The sequence below is a fragment of the Triticum aestivum genome, chromosome 1A (genome assembly GCF_018294505.1).
Source record: "Triticum aestivum cultivar Chinese Spring chromosome 1A, IWGSC CS RefSeq v2.1, whole genome shotgun sequence".
Classification (NCBI taxonomy): domain Eukaryota; kingdom Viridiplantae; phylum Streptophyta; class Magnoliopsida; order Poales; family Poaceae; genus Triticum; species Triticum aestivum.
The window spans coordinates 587,045,412-587,063,082 of record NC_057794.1 but is presented as its reverse complement, the minus strand read 5'-3'; the positions used below and the strand labels follow the sequence as shown (position 1 = coordinate 587,063,082).

Here is a 17,671-nt window from a genome sequence, read left to right as displayed (position 1 = left end):
AGAAGGTTGTAGCTGGGAATTCATCGTTGGACCCGACGACCAAGGGGGATATCAGTGATAGATCAACCAACAAACCAGTCAGGAGAGGAATTAGAACGACGACGCTCTGGCAGCAGACATGATCAAGTTACACTCAGCTTCAGGAAGTCATACGGGCAGATAAATCTCGAAAAGCGGCAATTATATTTGATATGACGCAAGCTCCAACATCGATAGCAAATAGATCTACAAGAAAAGATCTGCATGAGTAGGAGAAGATCTGCATGCGCTGGAGAACAAGGGGTGCAAGCGGGAGGAGAAGGACGACGAGTGCGACGCGTGGTGCCAGTCGGCCTGCCGCGGCGGCGACTGCAAGAGGCGCCACAAACTGCACTACTAGAATCATCAATTGGAAAACACGATATATAGATTATACATACGATAGAGAAAACAAGCTTGTTTCCAAACACACATGAGAGCTAGCTTGGACCATATGGATGATACGCAATAAGATGATCATTGAGAGGGTCTTTCTTAGGCGTGCCTCTAACTGAATTTTCAAATTTGTTGCATTTTTCGTCACTGGCACCCGTTTTCTAGATAGCGAACTCGCGGTTGGATGGGCCTTATGATGGACGCCATGACTAATGTCACTCGCCGTCATGCCTCATTGCAGGCCTCTCGAGACTCTAGCCACTTGGTGGTCCTTTTTCTTATTTCTTTTATGCTTCTTTGATTGTGTTTATGTTGATGCCCCAACAGACTTTTTTATTCCTATTCGACACTTGAACTTGTTGTATGGACGTGGTGGCCGCCTTATTTATAAAGCGAAGCGAAATCATATTCCGAGAGGGTTATTTTATATAGACTAGGTATTTGCATGTGCGTTGCCATGGGGTATAAATATTATAACGCATTAGCCCATAATTTACATGTCCATATTATATGATTGTGTAAATATTTTTTTTATCAAATTCTGCATGTGATTTTATTTTATAATCACTTATTGACTTGCCAAAGAAAATATAGTTTATTTGGTAAGTCAATAAAAGATGAGACAATTAAGACAATTTTCAAGGAATGATCATCAGGAAAAATATGAAATGTTGGAAAGCACTTCGTCTGGTAGGAAAAGTAACGCTGTTCTTTTCTAATTTTATTTATATAAGTAGTAGAGATTTCAGTACAAGAGTAATAAAATAGGACCTGAATTTCAGCGAGCGTCAGATTTTTAGACATTGTAAATTGAATTTTTATGGAAAATATTCACCGAGGAAGACAGATTTAGTTGGAGTATGGCAAATCTACCTAAGTTCATTTTCTACCAGGAAATTATCGTGCTTGCAGAACTAAATTCTAAAATCGGATTTTTAGCATTTCAAAGTATATGCACGCACCTTATATATGCATAATATACTAGTATTATTACGGGTTTTTTAGGCAAACTAGTACTGTATAATTAGGTGGAGATGTGAAGTCCTGGACTTACATTGGTGCTTGCATTTTCCTTCTCTTAGGAACACATACAAGTAAAAGGATAACGATAGCCCTCCCATCAACTACTTCATTTTCATTTATGAATTTCATAGTAATAGAAATCCATATCCTTCCGAGACAGAATTTAGAACTTGCTATCCGCTTGCCTAATAGGCAAAGATAGCTCTTCTCTAGCCCGGCTAGATAACAAAACAATGAAATAGCACGCCCCTGTGGTGATAAATCTTCTTAATGAAATCTTACTGATTCGACTCGTGAACCTTTTCCAAAGAGTAGTGGCCTTCGTTCGAAAGGTGAAAACAACCAGTCAATACCTTATATAGTTTTGGTTGTACGCATCATGCATGGATATTAGACTAATAATGTTATAATGGAACATGATTTTTATTCCGTTGTTTTTGTTTTTTGTTTACTTTTTATTAATATAAGAAAGCATTGCGTAATACTCCCTCCTTTCCAGTTTATAGGGCTTATCTCAAAATTTCAGTTTTTCCATTTTATAAGGCTCAATTTGATTGTTCCCCATCACATGTTCAGACTTCAAGGTGCATTAAATCATTGCATACAAGTATTAAGAGAAAACTGACCAATGCATGCACTTTATGCATGCATGCATTGCAATTAATGCATTCATAAATATAATTTTTTGAGGAAAACAAAAGCATTAATTGGGTGCTTTTGCAAACTACAAAAAATATTCCACCACTTATCATCTACCTTGCTTGGTGAGATTTTTGAATTGAGCCTTATAAATCGGAAAGGAGGGAGTAAGTAGTAGGAGGTGCCATTAGTGACGTAGTAGTAGTCAGAAAAGAGATTGGCGCCATACGGCAGGTGTGTGGTCAACTCTTTCATGTTTTTTCAGGGGAACTCTTTCGCGTTGATGGGTATTTGAGTGATGTTGAGAAGGGAGAAGAAAATGAAAAGAAAACAGATTAGAGCATCTCTAGCCGATCCCCTAAAATCTATAAAGAAGATCTTAGTCCTTTAAACCGAATGTAGCCGAAGTCCTAAGGCTGGTCCTAATGGGAGTATCATAACTAGTATCATGCATGCCAAGTAGGCAATTTTAATGATGTGACATAGCATTAAATGAAGGAAAAGATGGTTGAGTATCATATCATGATGCCGTATCATAATAAATGCAATGCTACTATGTGTCATGCATGGCAATAAATAAAGTCATCTATGATACTAGTACATGATACTATGTATTAGGAGGTAGTATCACACACTAATATCATATGCATGGTACTAACTTATGATACTACCCATTAGGCTAGCCATAGTGGGGGTAACTTAGGTAGTAACTTAACACACCTCAAGATAATTTTGCTTATGTGGCAAGTATTTAATAAGGAGAGAGGTGTTTGGAGTAACATAATATGCTACTGTAACATAGCGTTTCCCGAGGTAAAATGAGTCTATAAGGTAATAAACGAAACAACCTATGACATTACTACTAAGATACTTTGCACTATGGAGGTAGTAACTTAGACTAGTGTCATATGCATGACACTAGTATAAGTTACTCCCCACTATGATCAGCCTTACAAGCAGCCTAAGTCAATAGAGGAGTTTTAACTGCTCGGCCCCACGGACGAGTAAAAACACTCGGAATGGAGGCGGCCGAGTAAAATCTCGTGACTCTTCTTGCTTCCCTCCGACCCCGATTCCGCCAAGCTGAACCAGCGCGACGTATGTATGACCATGTATGATTCCGACATAGTATCATAACTACTATGTGACCATGTATGACGACGTCGCTGAACCAGCGCGAGCATGTGTACACAGAGCAGAAGGCTTGTAACATGATGAGCAGTAACATGTTGATGGTGGCGAGGAAGGTGAGCATCTTCCACGAGCTGAGCACGTATTTGCGCATGAACCACTTCGTCTTGACGCGCCACCCGCCGGTCGTAGTAGCAGTTCACGTCCGGCACCTTGGATTGCTGCACGGCCCGGCCTTGATTCATTAGCTGCGCTGCTTTTGTGAGTTCCAGTGGCGTGAAACTCCGAAGGGAGAGCCCGGAGGGAGCTTATTCATTCCTTTCGTGGCTTGCCATGCCGTCCAGGTCTAGCATTCCACTCTAGGGTAAACTAGTTTCTTCTTTTTCTTGCTTACACATTCGATTCTAGGCTGCATGACAAGTGTTGGACGATATGCATAACCCAAAAATAAGTTTAACTCCACTAAATTTAGAAAATCGGCTAGAAACAATCAGAATTTTATGGAGTAAAACTACTCCACTACCATGTACGCGACCGCTTACTCATCTATGTTTTAGGGGATCGGCTAGATATGCTCTTCGTGGGGTGTATACGACAACCTTATGATGAAGGTCATCATACACGATAAGACTGACACAACGGTGTTTTTTTGGGTCTGTTTAGGGCACATTTAGACGTGTCATAAATATTGCATATATAAGTTTTTTTTAAAAAGGGGGACTCCCCGGCCTCTGCATAATGCATACAACCATCTTATTAAACAAATAAATAGGTTTCAACAAGATCTTAAAGTCTCAAAACGAAAAAAGAAGAAGAGCTCACGCAGAGCCAAAAAGGTTAGAGGCAAACTAGTCAAATAAAGGACGCCACAACCGGCTGGCAAAAGAGAGGTAGGTAAACTAATTGACTATTCTATTACATGACCACCATCCAAACCGGTTGGAGATATCCCGAGCTACCATCTCCTAGCGGATAGATCCAATAACCAAACGCTCTCTGGCCTCCGTCGGGGTGAGTAGCGACCACAAACGGATCAACGCCGTGGCTCGGAAAATAACCTGCAAAAAATGAATGTTTGTTGTCATGTTAAAAACTAAATCATTTTTGCAGTTCCATACTGCCCACAATAAAACACAGACTCCTAGGCGAATATGTCTCGCTGTTTCGGGCTCTATCCCGTTAAGCCACATTCCAAATAACGTGTTGACAGAACTCGATGGAGTAATATTAAAAGCAATATGAATTGTTCGCCATAAAACTTTGGCTAGCGGGCAATCAAGAAAAAGGTGTTTGATCGTTTCATCCCGATCACAGAAACTACACCTAGTAGGTCCTGTCCAATTACGCTTTGTCAAATTGTCCTTGGTTAAAATAACTTGTTTATGGACAAACCACATAAATACTTTGATTTTCAAAGGGACTTTGACAGCCCAAACATGTTTAGAACTAGGAATCGAGTTTGAATTGATAACATCAAGATACATTGATTTAACTGTAAATACTCCAGACCTAGTAAGCTTCCAGCATAATTTATCGGGTTGTTGCGAAAGCTGAATCTCCATCAGGCTACTTACTAGATGGAGCCATTCTTCCCAACGATTGCCCACTAGCGTCCTTCTGAACTGTATATTAAGGGGGATAGATTGAAGTACCGTTGCAACGAACACCTCACGTTGTTGAACAATACGATACAGAGACGGGTACTGAATGGCAAGGGATGTCTCTCCGAGCCAAGTATCCTTCTAGAATCGCGTACTAGCACCGTTACCAATGATAAACTTTGTCCTATTAAATAAGGTTAGTTTCACTTTCATAAGCCCTTTCCAAAAAGGTGAGTCAGTCGGCCTTACTGTCACCTGAGACAAAGTTTTGGAGTGGAGATACTTGCTATGGAGGATTTGCACCCAAGTGACATCAGTCTCGCTCGATAACTTCCACAGCCACTTGCTGAGAAGACATTTGTTCTTGACCTCAAGATTCTCAATACCAAGACCCCCTTGGTCTTTCAGTCGACATATGATATCCCATTTGGCGAGACGGTATTTTCTTTTTAGTTCATCACCCTGCCAGAAGAACCGTGATCGATAGAAGTCCAGTCTTTTCCTAACTCCAACTAGGACTTCGAAGAACGACAAAAGAAACATAGGCATACTCGTGAGAACCGAGTTAATCAGAATTAATCGGCCTCCATATGACATGAGCTTGCCCTTCCAGCAACTCAGTTTCTTTTCAAATTGGCCCTCAATGCACTTCCATTCTCTGTTAGTCAACTTACGATGGTGGATTGGTATTCCTAAGTATGTGAAAGTAAGGCCCCCAAATCGCACCCAAACAATTGCCTATATGCCTCTTGTTCGTCCTTGGCTCTACCAAAGCAGAACAACTCGCTTTTGTGAAAGTTAATCTTTAACCCGGTCAATTGTTCAAAGAGACATAACACCAGCTTCATATTTCTCGCTTTGGACAAGTCATGCTCCATAAAGATGATTGTATTATCGGCGTACTGAAGGATGGACACACCTCCGTCAATGAGATGAGGTACCAGGCCACCCACTTGACCAGCCTCCTTAGCCCTTCCTATCATGTTTGCCAACATATCAACTACAATGTTGAACGGGATAGGGGACATCGGATCTCCTTGTCTCAGGCCCTTATGTGTCTGGAAATAATGACCTATTTCGTCATTCACTTTAATTCCAACACTCCCTTTTTGCGTATACGATTCAACCTCGCGGCGCCAGGCTTCATCAAAATCTTTCATACGCAATGCCTGTTGAAGGAATGGCCATTTGATTTTATCGTACGCTTTTTCGAAATCCACCTTAAAAACAACTCTATCTAATTTTTTCGAGTGAATTTCATGAAGCGTTTCACTATAGCTCATATATAAGTGACTCAATCAATATAAAAAGAAAAGAAGTAAAGAAATACTCATACGGATCTTCATGTAAAATCAGTGATATAGAACTTAGATGTGCAATAGCAAACCCGGTCTATAGAGCACAAGCCAATCTATGTTAGGAAGGTATCGCGGGATGTTTGGTCGTTTGCGACTCCTCGCCCACTCTCTGAACTTCTTTTTCTTGAGGGCGATCCAAGTCAAAACGCCTCCCTGGACTCAACCCTAGAACTACATAGGAGCTATAGTGCCCTCCCCTTCATTTCACCCAATTGAGAGAGAATGCAGTACATGCCTACGGAAGGGCTTATAAACATGAACAGTTAGTCTATGGTGACCTTTGTCAATCGTCAAAGGTGAAGTGTCTAGTCCACGTGGAGTCAAGTCAATCCATCTGGACACACAAGCTGACGATGACATTATCTGGAAACATGCCAATAACGGGATCTACTCGGCGGCCACTGCATACAAGGCACAGTTCCTCGGCTTGACGCTATCGCCTATGGACTTCATGATCTGGAAGGCTTGGGCCCCTCCCAAGATCAAATTCTTTGCTTGGTTGGCTATCCAAGACCGGATTTGGACTGCCGACAGATTAGAGCGGCGCGGATGGGAAAACTGTGGACTTTGCCCACTCTGCAGGACTGAAGGCGAGACAGGCGCGCACCTCTTCTTCAAATGTCTCTACACTATTAGGCTATGGAACTCGGTCATCCTTGAATTCGGTCTTGCTCACATGGACACCTCTTCTTGGCACTTGGATGGATCCGTTTTGGAATGGTGGGACAAGCGAACCAGCTTGCAAAACCCAGATCGACGAGCCTTGGCCTCCCTTACAATGTTGGTTTCTTGAACAATCTGGAACGAGCGTAACGCTCGGGTCTTCCGTCGCAAGAGTGCACCTCCACCGGTCCTCCTCCGGACTATCATCGATGACGCCAAGCTTTGGGTTCTTGCGGGTGCTAAAAAACTGGGGTCCATTATTGTACGCGAGTAGTTGCCATGCCGTGTGTGTGGTCACTTGTAACACCCTAAAACTCTTCTCTCTTATTTAATGAATGAGGCAAATCTTTTGCCTCCGTTTCGAAAAAAAAAAGTCAATCCATCTAATCCTTTCATGAATCTGTCTTGCATACTTGGGTCCTGCTAGGCTTAATCATTTGTTTGATTTAATTATATGAATTATAACCCGTAGCAACGCACGGATGCTCTACTAGTCCCTATCAGATCGTCAGTCCCGTGTAGCATTTAACCACCCCTACCTGGCTGCCTCTTCCCAACTGCGCACTGTCTCTTACACATACGGCATAGCCTTTCGGCTAGTAAGGATGGTAGGTGCATGTTCTGTAGGAGTACTTCCCAGCGTCGACATGCTTGATTTTTGTATAAAGGATAAAGCTACCGTAGACAGTCTTGGTTAGCTGACAGACGTTTATCAACCGTAACAAACTATTTGTCTCGGCAAGAAATTAGGCCTGGAAAACAAGAAAGCATCTGCTAAATTTCCTCACAAAAGTTTATGAAAATTCTCCCCTATTTCAACTGTGTTGTGTCTTTTTCGATAATGAAAAATATTAATATCAAACGGATATCAATTACACCAGCCTTTGCAACAACATAACGTCAAGAGCTAGTCGAGACATCAAGGATGCACACAACTAAAAGAAAAAAAGAAAAGAGAAAAAACGCCGAACTGATCAGCGAAGGAGCATGAACTAGCACTACCGGAGGCCACACCAGGACTGCAAAAAAGGTTCTCCTAGAACGACGCCTCGAAGAAGGAAACCGTGCACCAACACCGTTGTCGCCTGATCATAGATCATGGGTTTTCACCTTGAAGAAAATACAACTGAATTCTAGGCAATTCCTTCAACAAGGAGACGAACAGAGATCCGCCATTGACAGGTACAATTAGTGAAGGTCGAGACTTTGTGTGCAAAGAGCAGCACCAAGAAGAAGTCCTCCTATGTTGTCGCCCCTGCTAACCAAGACTGCTGCAAAATACTGATCATCCGGTCCACAGTCTTCACCACATCCAAACTCTCCTCCGCCATCACTTGAAATCTCAAACTCAACATGAGCCATCAAGATCCATTGATCATTCGATCCGGCACAACCATTTTGAAATTCCCCGTCATTGTCAGCAGTGGCGGAGCTAGACAAAAATGTTTGGGGAGGCCAAAAGACAAAAAAAAATTCTGCAGTGAGCAAGTGCACTTAGAGTAATCGCAAAGAAAACACTGAGAGAACAATTTATAATGTGTATCCTTCAATTCAATCAACCACTAACCAACTGAGAGAGAAAATTGTAGCGCTATCACACACACAAAAACCACTTTATAATGTCGTTGCCACCGTTCCAAACGCAGAGCTCTTCCTAACCTCCTCGTCGTATCCTCAACAAAGGCAGGGCGGCATCTAAGGGCTCGAGGCTGTCCATTGCGGCGTCATCGGCTGGTTGAGTGAAGAACACCACATGAGCTGAGAAGCAGCCGAGCTGGTGAGTGAAGAGGGCTCGTTCGTTGGTGCATTGTGCATGAGGACGAGCCTAAGTCTTGTTGGCACAGACCCCGTACATTGAGTAATTTCCGACGTACTTGTACAACACGATTCGTCGACCGTTGGCCGAGATACACACGCGTCCACGTACAAACTAGCTGTCCAAGCAAGTTGATTGATCTTGGTGAACAGACGAACAAACCTAGCTAGCCCGGCTAGCGGCTTGATGTATTTCGCCGCCGGACGCTCGTATACGATGCAAACAAGACACGCGCACGCGACACAGAAGACTCGATGGGTTATAGCAACAGGAGCGTCTCGTTCCTGAGATTTTTTTATTGCTTTGATCTGGGTTATATAATTACAAGGGGTAGATTACATTGTATATTTATACTAGTCCAAGCCTAGCTACACCTAACCTAATTGGTGATTGATTCCAAACCGTGCCGGACTGGAATAGCACATCGTGGTTAACTCTTAACAAGTCTAAGCCGCCGAACTGTCTGCAGGCCAGTAGTACGTATAGTAGTATGAAAATTGTTTGGGCTGGGGGGGCCACGGCCCCCTCAGCTCACAACGTAGCTCCGCCGTTGATTGTCAGCACTACAGCAATCGCCGGTGAATACATCGTGGTGTACCAAATGGTGCTGACATACCGGAGTGTGACAGGTCCATAACGATCATCGATGACAATGACATATAGGAATCTAAATTCGCCTTTGTGAGTATTTGAACCCAGGTGTTGGGTTTGTACATCCATTCCCTCAACCAATTTCAACAGTCTTGTGCTCCATAAAGAGCCATTAACAATTTGTTGGAACCTCCTTTTCTTACTGAAGGCGTGAATGCTTTCCCAATCTTTCACGGTACGGTGTCACCTGGAACGATGTGGCGCTCGTGATCGGGTAGATGCAATCACCACAGAAACAACACATACACCCAAGAGAGGAAGTACGTGGACGATTCTCCACGGATCAGCAACAAACTAGAGACGGCGTATCTAATCCCTCGCCAAAAACACAAAGCAATAATTTAAACTCCTCGACAAAAACACACGAATTAACTCGCTACGGGAAGATACCCCGGCTTGCCAGCCTTTGTTCGACAACCAAAAACTCAAACTGCCCCCCTAACGATCCGATGTGATTAGCTATAAATACTAGTCCAGCCGGCCGGACCGATCGGAACCGACTTGTACTACCTTCTTCTAAAAATCCTAACCGAACCAATTCTTGTTTAATTACAACCGGCCAATTAGGCACGGCAATTAGGCACGTAAGCCAATTAACCTTTTCTAAGAAAAACGTGTACATGCTGGAGTCCTTTGCTTGGACGCACACGTTACATGCATGTAGGTTTCTTTCGGTAGAAATTAGCATACATGCTTTTGGACCCAACAAACGTACGGAGGCCAGGTAATCCCTTCTGCAGTTTACTTGTCCATGTTGTACAGTCTGACAATCTCGTCATTTTAACTTGTTGACGCAGTGCAGGCACAATATATTTCTCCTGTCTTCCAGGCTTATTAACAAGATCAGTACTGACAACATAAGGGGTCACATCATTACTAAAAAAAATTCATACAGATTTTTTAATCACATAATAATCTATCGCCTACTAATTCTTTTAACTCTAAAATCACCAAGATTTTCACTGTGCTACAATTAATCTGAATACACAAAATAGTACGTTAAATATTTCCCTGCAAATATGAAAATAATAGAGCTGCAGAAATTTCTATCATTATTTTCAAATTTATTTTTCTAATGACAATTTTACTAAATAAATAACACACATATTTGTTGCTATTTTATCATGTGCTGATATTTTTAAATTGTATCTACCTTACCACGAAATATATTCTCTTCACATTTTATTTCATGTGTCCGGGTGAAAAAAAAGGTCAGCACGAAAATTCTTTTATCACTAAAACCACCATCATTTTACTGTGATACATTTCAATCTGAATATACAAACCATATCGTTTTCCCTGACTCAAAGTAGTACATTAAACATTTCTAGTAAAATCCTGTTTATGGAGCCTGTTAACTGGTGCTTCTATTGTTTTTATTTAAAAAATCTCGTTGGTTCTTGGTACTGCGGTCAGTGTTCGGCTATACACAAAGGTGATTCCCTTACAAATAATATTGCTTCAATCATAATTTCATTCAACAAGTTCACAGCTACTCCCTCCATTTACTTATACGAGGCCACTATAAAATATATATTTTTGCATCTATACAATGCCGCCTATAGTAATCGAGTCAAAATGAATAATATTTTTTTTGTAATAGCAATCTATTTAATGCTTGCATGCATATAGTCTTACTGACAATCAACTACTTTCTTCACTCAGTTTCCTTCTATGCATGTGTCGTATTAATGATCCTAGTAAATAAAGAGAAAAACTGACTTACAAAGCAGGCATTAAATTTTACATTGATCCTCCCTCCGTTTCTAAATATAAGTCTTTTTTTAACACAGTACAGATGCAAACACCCATACATACATGCATACACTCACCCATATGAACGCACACATGCACACTCTACCCCTATGAGCACCTTCGAGAACTAAGCCGACATATCATCTTGAAATTTACGAAGTTGCCGTAGGCGCCTCGTCGTTGATGGGAACATCTTCTTCCACTAAAAGCGCATCGCCGGAAATCGTGAAAACAATCCATGAGTAATAATGCGATCACCAACACCTGAACCCTGGTGGGCTGGAGATACCACTGTCCCTCTAACAATCCAAATACAGGTTGGTTCCCAAATAAAAGTCTTTTTAAAGATTTCAATATTAACTATATATGAATGTATATAGACGTAGTTTAGAGTGTATATTCATTCATTTTGCTTCGTATGTAGTCCATATTGAAATATCTAAAAAGACATATATTTAGAAACAGAGAAGGTACCTACAATTGAGTTTGTGGCTTTGTATAAAAAACGAAGATAATAATTTGAAGACCCTAGCTTGCACGGGCGGCCCTCGCGAGGCAGAGCAAGCACCCTCTCTACCTTGTAGGGTTTTAGCCTCCCGTCAAAGGCCGATCCGCCTCATCCCTGGTGGCCTTAGGGTCATGACAGTACGTGGATTCAGGCCCTTGCTAACGAGAGGCTCCGTTTTTAGATGTTGCTTTGATTTTGATCGGACTCATCGATGGCCTCTGCGACCATCTGATCTGATTTTTTTTGAGGGTATTTTTTGAGGGTAGACCATCTGATCTGATTTTGATGACGAGGCTCGGGCAGAAACCGCCAACCATAGTCCATGTTTGCAAATTGGTCCCTGTTACAATCCTTTGGACCGGAACAAGGGGCCTCGCCTTGATACATGCTCAGCCAGCCCCTGCCGCACCGGGCGACTCCTACGGATCGCCTCGTGCCGATGCCCGCATAGGGTGAGATTCGGCCTAGTAGCAAATTTGGCAAGTTAGACAGCCACGTGTAGTTTGATCTCTAATCTGTCAAGTCCTTCTTTTTTGAGAAATCTGTGTCCTAATATGATATACGGAGTACAACACTACCACGATTGTCCCAACCCCAAGAAAGAAAAGGATTTATCAGGAGGAAGACGCACGCACGCCTTGTCCTACCTTCACGCTTCGATCCGCTCCTCAGTGCTACCGTCGATCAAGTCCTGCGGCATGTCGTCCGGCGAGTATGAGCGCTACGTGGCCATGGCGGCAACGGCGGCGGGGCGGCGATGGTCATCAACGGCCTGATGAACGAGCTGCTGCCCTACGAGCTCCGCGACGCGCTCACCCTCTCCACCGCCGACGTGGTGCGCCGCCTCCGCGCCCGCCTCTCCCCCACCCACACCGTCCTCATCGACGAGGCCGAGGGCCTCGCGCCCAACCAGCTCTTCGACGCCGCCCGCGCCTACCTCGCCTCGCTCACCGGCACCGCCTCCGCCGCCCGCCGCCTCCGCGCCTCGCGCGTCGACGAGGCCCAGGGCATCCTCGTCACCATGGACCACGGCGAGGAGACCGTCGACGTCCACGACGGCGTCACCTACACCTGGCGCCTCGTCTCCCGCGACGTCGCCGGTAACAGCGGCTCCTTCGCAAGCCACGGCTCTGGCGCCGGCCAACACGGGCGCCGCGGCCCTCACGGCGGCTGCCACAGATCCTTCGAGCTCAGCTTCCACAAGAAGCACAAGGAGCAGGCGCTCGCCTCTTACCTCCCGTTCGTCGTGGACGCCGCCAAGGCCATCCGGGACCGGCACCGGGACCTCAAGATGCACATGATCGAGTACGACGCGTGGACCCCCGTGGACCTCCGCCACCCCTCCACCTTCGACACGATCGCCATGGACGGCGACCTCAAGCGGTCCGTCATGGACGACCTCGAGCGGTTCGTCGGGAGGAAGGACTACTACCGCAGGACCGGCAGGGCGTGGAAGCGCGGGTACCTGCTCTATGGCCCGCCGGGCACCGGCAAGTCTAGCCTCGTAGCCGCCATGGCCAACTACCTCAAGTTCGACATCTACGACCTCGAGCTGACCGAGGTCAAGTCCAACTCGGACCTCCGCAGGCTGCTCGTCGGCATGAGCAACCGCTCCATCCTCGTCGTCGAGGACATCGACTGCAGCGTCGATCTGCCACAGCGCGGCCACGAAGGCGGCGAGAGGCGTGCCAGGCACAGCTTCATCGGAGGAGAAGACAACGAGGACAAGGTTTGTCTCAATTACTAGGAGTTCAATCACGATCGATCATACGTATTCATGCATAATATTGGGTCTTTGATATCTTTTTTTTACCATATATCAATGCTTCCGGGGATGAACTAATTTGTGTATTTTGTCGAACAGGTGACGTTGTCCGGGCTGCTCAACTTCGTCGACGGGCTGTGGTCGACGAGCGGGGAGGAGAGGATCATCGTCTTCACCACCAACTACAAGGAGCGGCTCGACCCGGCACTGCTGCGGCCTGGTAGGATGGACATGCACATCCACATGGGATATTGCACCTCGGAGTCCTTCAGGATCCTGGCCAGGAACTACCACTTCGTCGAAGATGACCACACCATATATCCGGAGATCGAGAAGCTGATGGAGGAGGTGCCGATCACACCGGCAGAGGTTGCCGAGGTTCTGATGAGGAACGACGGAGCCGACGCTGCGCTTAGTGATCTCGTCGGGTTCCTCAAGGCAAAGAGGGGAGAAGTCGGTGCGAGCAAGGGCGTGAAACATCATGGAAACAACAAGGTGGAGAAATATGAGCAGACAATGGTGTTGTACTGCACTCCGGAGTACTTTAGGGGCGTGTCCCGTGACTACCAATCACTTAAAGACCGTGCCATGATTCCCGAGGTCGAGCAGTTGTTGAGTGAGGTGCCGACCACGATCGAAGAGGTCACCGATGTTGTAGGGAGGAATAATGGCGGGGCGGACGCCGCAATCCGAGATCTCATCCGGTTCCTCAAGGCAAAGAGGGGTGACGCCGGTGAGAACAATGGTGTGAACCAAGATGGAAACCACAATGGTGATAATAAATAGGAGAAGACAATGAAATCATATCGTGCTCTGGACATTTTACAATATAGAGGATTATAGAAGCAATTATAGATGATCAAATACTCTGCTATATAAATGTACACGTGCCAGACTAGTTCTTGTTATGAATTTTCAGCATTTTTTCAAGCAACTAGATACATCTTGCTAACATTCTTGGAGCTACTAATAAGGCACTTAGAGCATCTCCAACAGGCGTCCAAAAAGAGCTCCGCGCACTAAAAGTTTAGTTTTTTGGGCGCCGGGCAGCTCCAGCATAAACTGTAGCGCTAAAAGATTTTGGGCACGCGCTGAAAAACACTATCGCGCGCAGCATATTTTGGGCGCCGGATTGCGCGCTTCACAATTTGCACTGTCTGCTTTTTGGGCGCGGGTTTTTGGGCGTCTGCCAAAGCAAAGTTGGTACCGGCGCATTAAAAGTGCTACAGTGTGTTGGAAATATGAGCAAATTACTACGAGATTTAATCCGAATAAACAGAAGATAAATCATGACTACAACAACAGAGATTAAACTAAATCATGTGAACTAGCATAGCAGATGAACAGATCACATCTAGGGCACATACTAGAAACATGAATTCTACCACGATCTCGAACAGCAAGGATAGAATCACATATGGTGCAGCGGGAGCAACACCGTCGGCGTTGACGTTGTCACCCATGTCGTTGAGGACGAGGTTGCCGAGGTCGGGGAAGAAGTCGTCATTCGCGAAGTCGTCGCTGCCAGCAGTCGCGCGAGTGCGCTCCCCAAAAACCTGATCGCCCCTCTCCCGTACAGGATCACGAGAGGCGGGGTTCCGGAGGCCTGCTGTCCCTTCTCCCGGTGCACGCCGAAAGGAGGGATGAAGAAGACTTACTTAGCGACGCAATGATCTGAAACGGTGGTGCGAAACCATACGAAGCGGCGGCGGCTAGGGCAGACGTCTGCCTGACTATATAATGCGGGCCGGGTAGGTCGTGGGAATAAACCCCATATCCGAGTCGTCACGATCCAAAAGAATCAGAAACGGTTCAGTAATTAACGCGTCAAAATATAGACAGCGTGCATAGCTCTATCCTCGGCTCAATCCCGCAACCCGCGTCGTGGCGAGGCGAGCGAGGAGGAGGAGCGCGCGTGTAGGTCTTCTCTTCTAATGCTCATATAAGTGGTAGAAGAGCTCACCTTATAAAGAGGTGCAACTCTCTCTCAACTTCCGGGATGGGACTAAACTTTAGCCACACTCACTTCACTCATATGTGTGCATGAATGGGCCAAGAGAATTTCAGAATTTTAGTTGGGCTTTGGTCCAAAGGCCTACTAGCAAAATTCCAACACAGTGGCACGCTATAACGTTTATTGAGCGCGGAATTTTTGTGCGGCCGTTGGAGATGCTCTTAGTGCGTTGCTACAGCACTAAAAAGCAGCTTATTAACAGCTTTTTTTGTAAACACATTCATTTTTCCCAAGCGCAATGTCTTAACTATCGCCATGTCTTGATGCTAAGTGTGCGTCAAGCACAACATCGTGGTCACTTGCCTTTCACCCACAACATCTCTCTTTAACAACCTTCGAGCAACTGTTGTCCTATTTTTACCATTTAAGATTGATAACGGGCGAAATCAAGTCGCTCAAAACCAACCAAACTCTTCAAAAACCATCATGAAGTCACAACCTTCTCTCTAGATTGCTTGGTTCTTTTTTTTATGGGACCTCGCTAGAGTACGGACAACTTCCGTGATTGCACGGAGAATAAGAAAGTTGATATAGATAATGTGCGAAATCGGATAAAAAACCATATATCTTGGTTAAAAAAGAAAAACCAAGTGAAAAATAAAACACAAACATGAAAGACAGAAAAGAGAATGCGGCTTTGGGATACCGGGAGAGGGTTTAGACGACCCAAGGTGTTCCAGTCAGTTTAAGAGGGAAATGCTAGTTCAAAATAACTACTGATGCAATCTAACAAATGTGGGAGTTGTTGGACACTAACAAGTGAAGGAAATATGCCCTAGAGGCAATAATAAAGTTATTATTTATTTCCTTATATCATGATAAAAGTTTATTATTCATGCTAGAATTGTATTAACCGGAAACATAATACATGTGTGAATACATAGACAGACAGAGTGTCACTAGTATGCCTCTACTTGACTAGCTCGTTAATCAAAGATGGTTATGTTTCCTAACCATGGACAAAGAGTTGTCATTCGATTAAACGGGATCACATCATTAGTTGAATGATCTGATTGACATGACCCATTCCATTAGCTTAGCACCCAATCGTTTAGTATGTTGCTATTGCTTTCTTCATGACTTATACATGTTCCTATGACTATGAGATTATGTAACTCCCGTGTGGCGGAGGAACACTTTGTGTGCTACCAAACGTCACAACGTAACTGCGTGATTATAAAGGTGCTCTACAGCTGTCTCCAAAGGTACATGTTGGGTTGCCGTATTTCGAGAATAGGATTTGTCACTCCGATCGTCAGAGAGGTATCTCTGGGCCCACTCGGTAATGCACATCACTTAAGCCTTGCAAGCAATGCAACTAATGAGTTAGTTGCGAGATGATGTATTACAGAACGAGTAAAGAGACTTGTCGGTAACGAGATTGAACTAGGTATTGGATACCGACGATCGAATCTCGGGCAAGTAACATACCGATGACAAAGGGAACAACGTATGTTGTTATGCGGTCTGACCGATAAAGATCTTCGTAGAATATGTAGGAGCCAATATGGGCATCCAGGTCCCGCTATTGGTTATTGACCGGAGACATGTCTCGGTCATGTCTACATTGTTCTCGAACCCGTAGGGTCCGCACGCTTAAGGTTTCGATGACAGTTATATTATGAGTTTATACGTTTTGATGCACCGAAGGTTGTTCGGAGTCCCAGATGTGATCACGGACATGACGAGGAGTCTCGAAATGGTCGAGACATAAAGATTGATATATTGGACGGCTATATTCGGACACCGGAAGTGTTCCGGATGATTTCGGAGAAAACCGGAGAGCCGAAGGGTTACCGGAACCCCCCCGGAAGAAGTAATGGGCCATATGGGCCTTAGTGGTGAGAGAGAGGGGCAGCCAAAGGTGGGCAGCGTGCCTCCTCCCCCTGGTCCGAATTGGACTAGGAGAGGGGGGGCGGCGCCCCCCTTTCCTTCTCCCTCCCCACTTCTTTCCCCCTCCTAGTAGGAGTCCTACTCCTACTAGGAGGAGGACTCCTCCTTGGCGCGCCATAGGGGCCGGCCGGCCTCCTCCTCTCTTGAACCTTTATATACGGAGGCAGGGGCACCCCGGAGACACACAAGTTGATCCACGTGATCATATTCTTAGTCGTGTGCGGCGCCCCCTGCCACCATAGTCCTCGATAATATTGTAGCGGTGCTTAGGCGAAGCCCTGTGATAGTAGTACATCAAGATCGTCACCACGCCGTCGTGCTGACGGAACTCTTCCCCGACACTTTGCTGGATCGGAGTCCGGGGATCGTCATCGAGCTGAACGTGTGCTAAAACTCGGAGGTGTCGTAGTTTCGGTGCTTGATCGGTCGGGCCGAGAAGA

General features: G+C 45.0%; 1 pseudogene; it reads left to right on the top strand.

Moving 5' to 3' along the window:
* Positions 1-11,691: 11,691 nt before the first annotated feature.
* Positions 11,692-14,261, top strand: LOC123182818 (AAA-ATPase At3g50940-like; annotated as a pseudogene).
* The last annotated feature ends 3,410 nt before the right edge of the window (positions 14,262-17,671 follow it).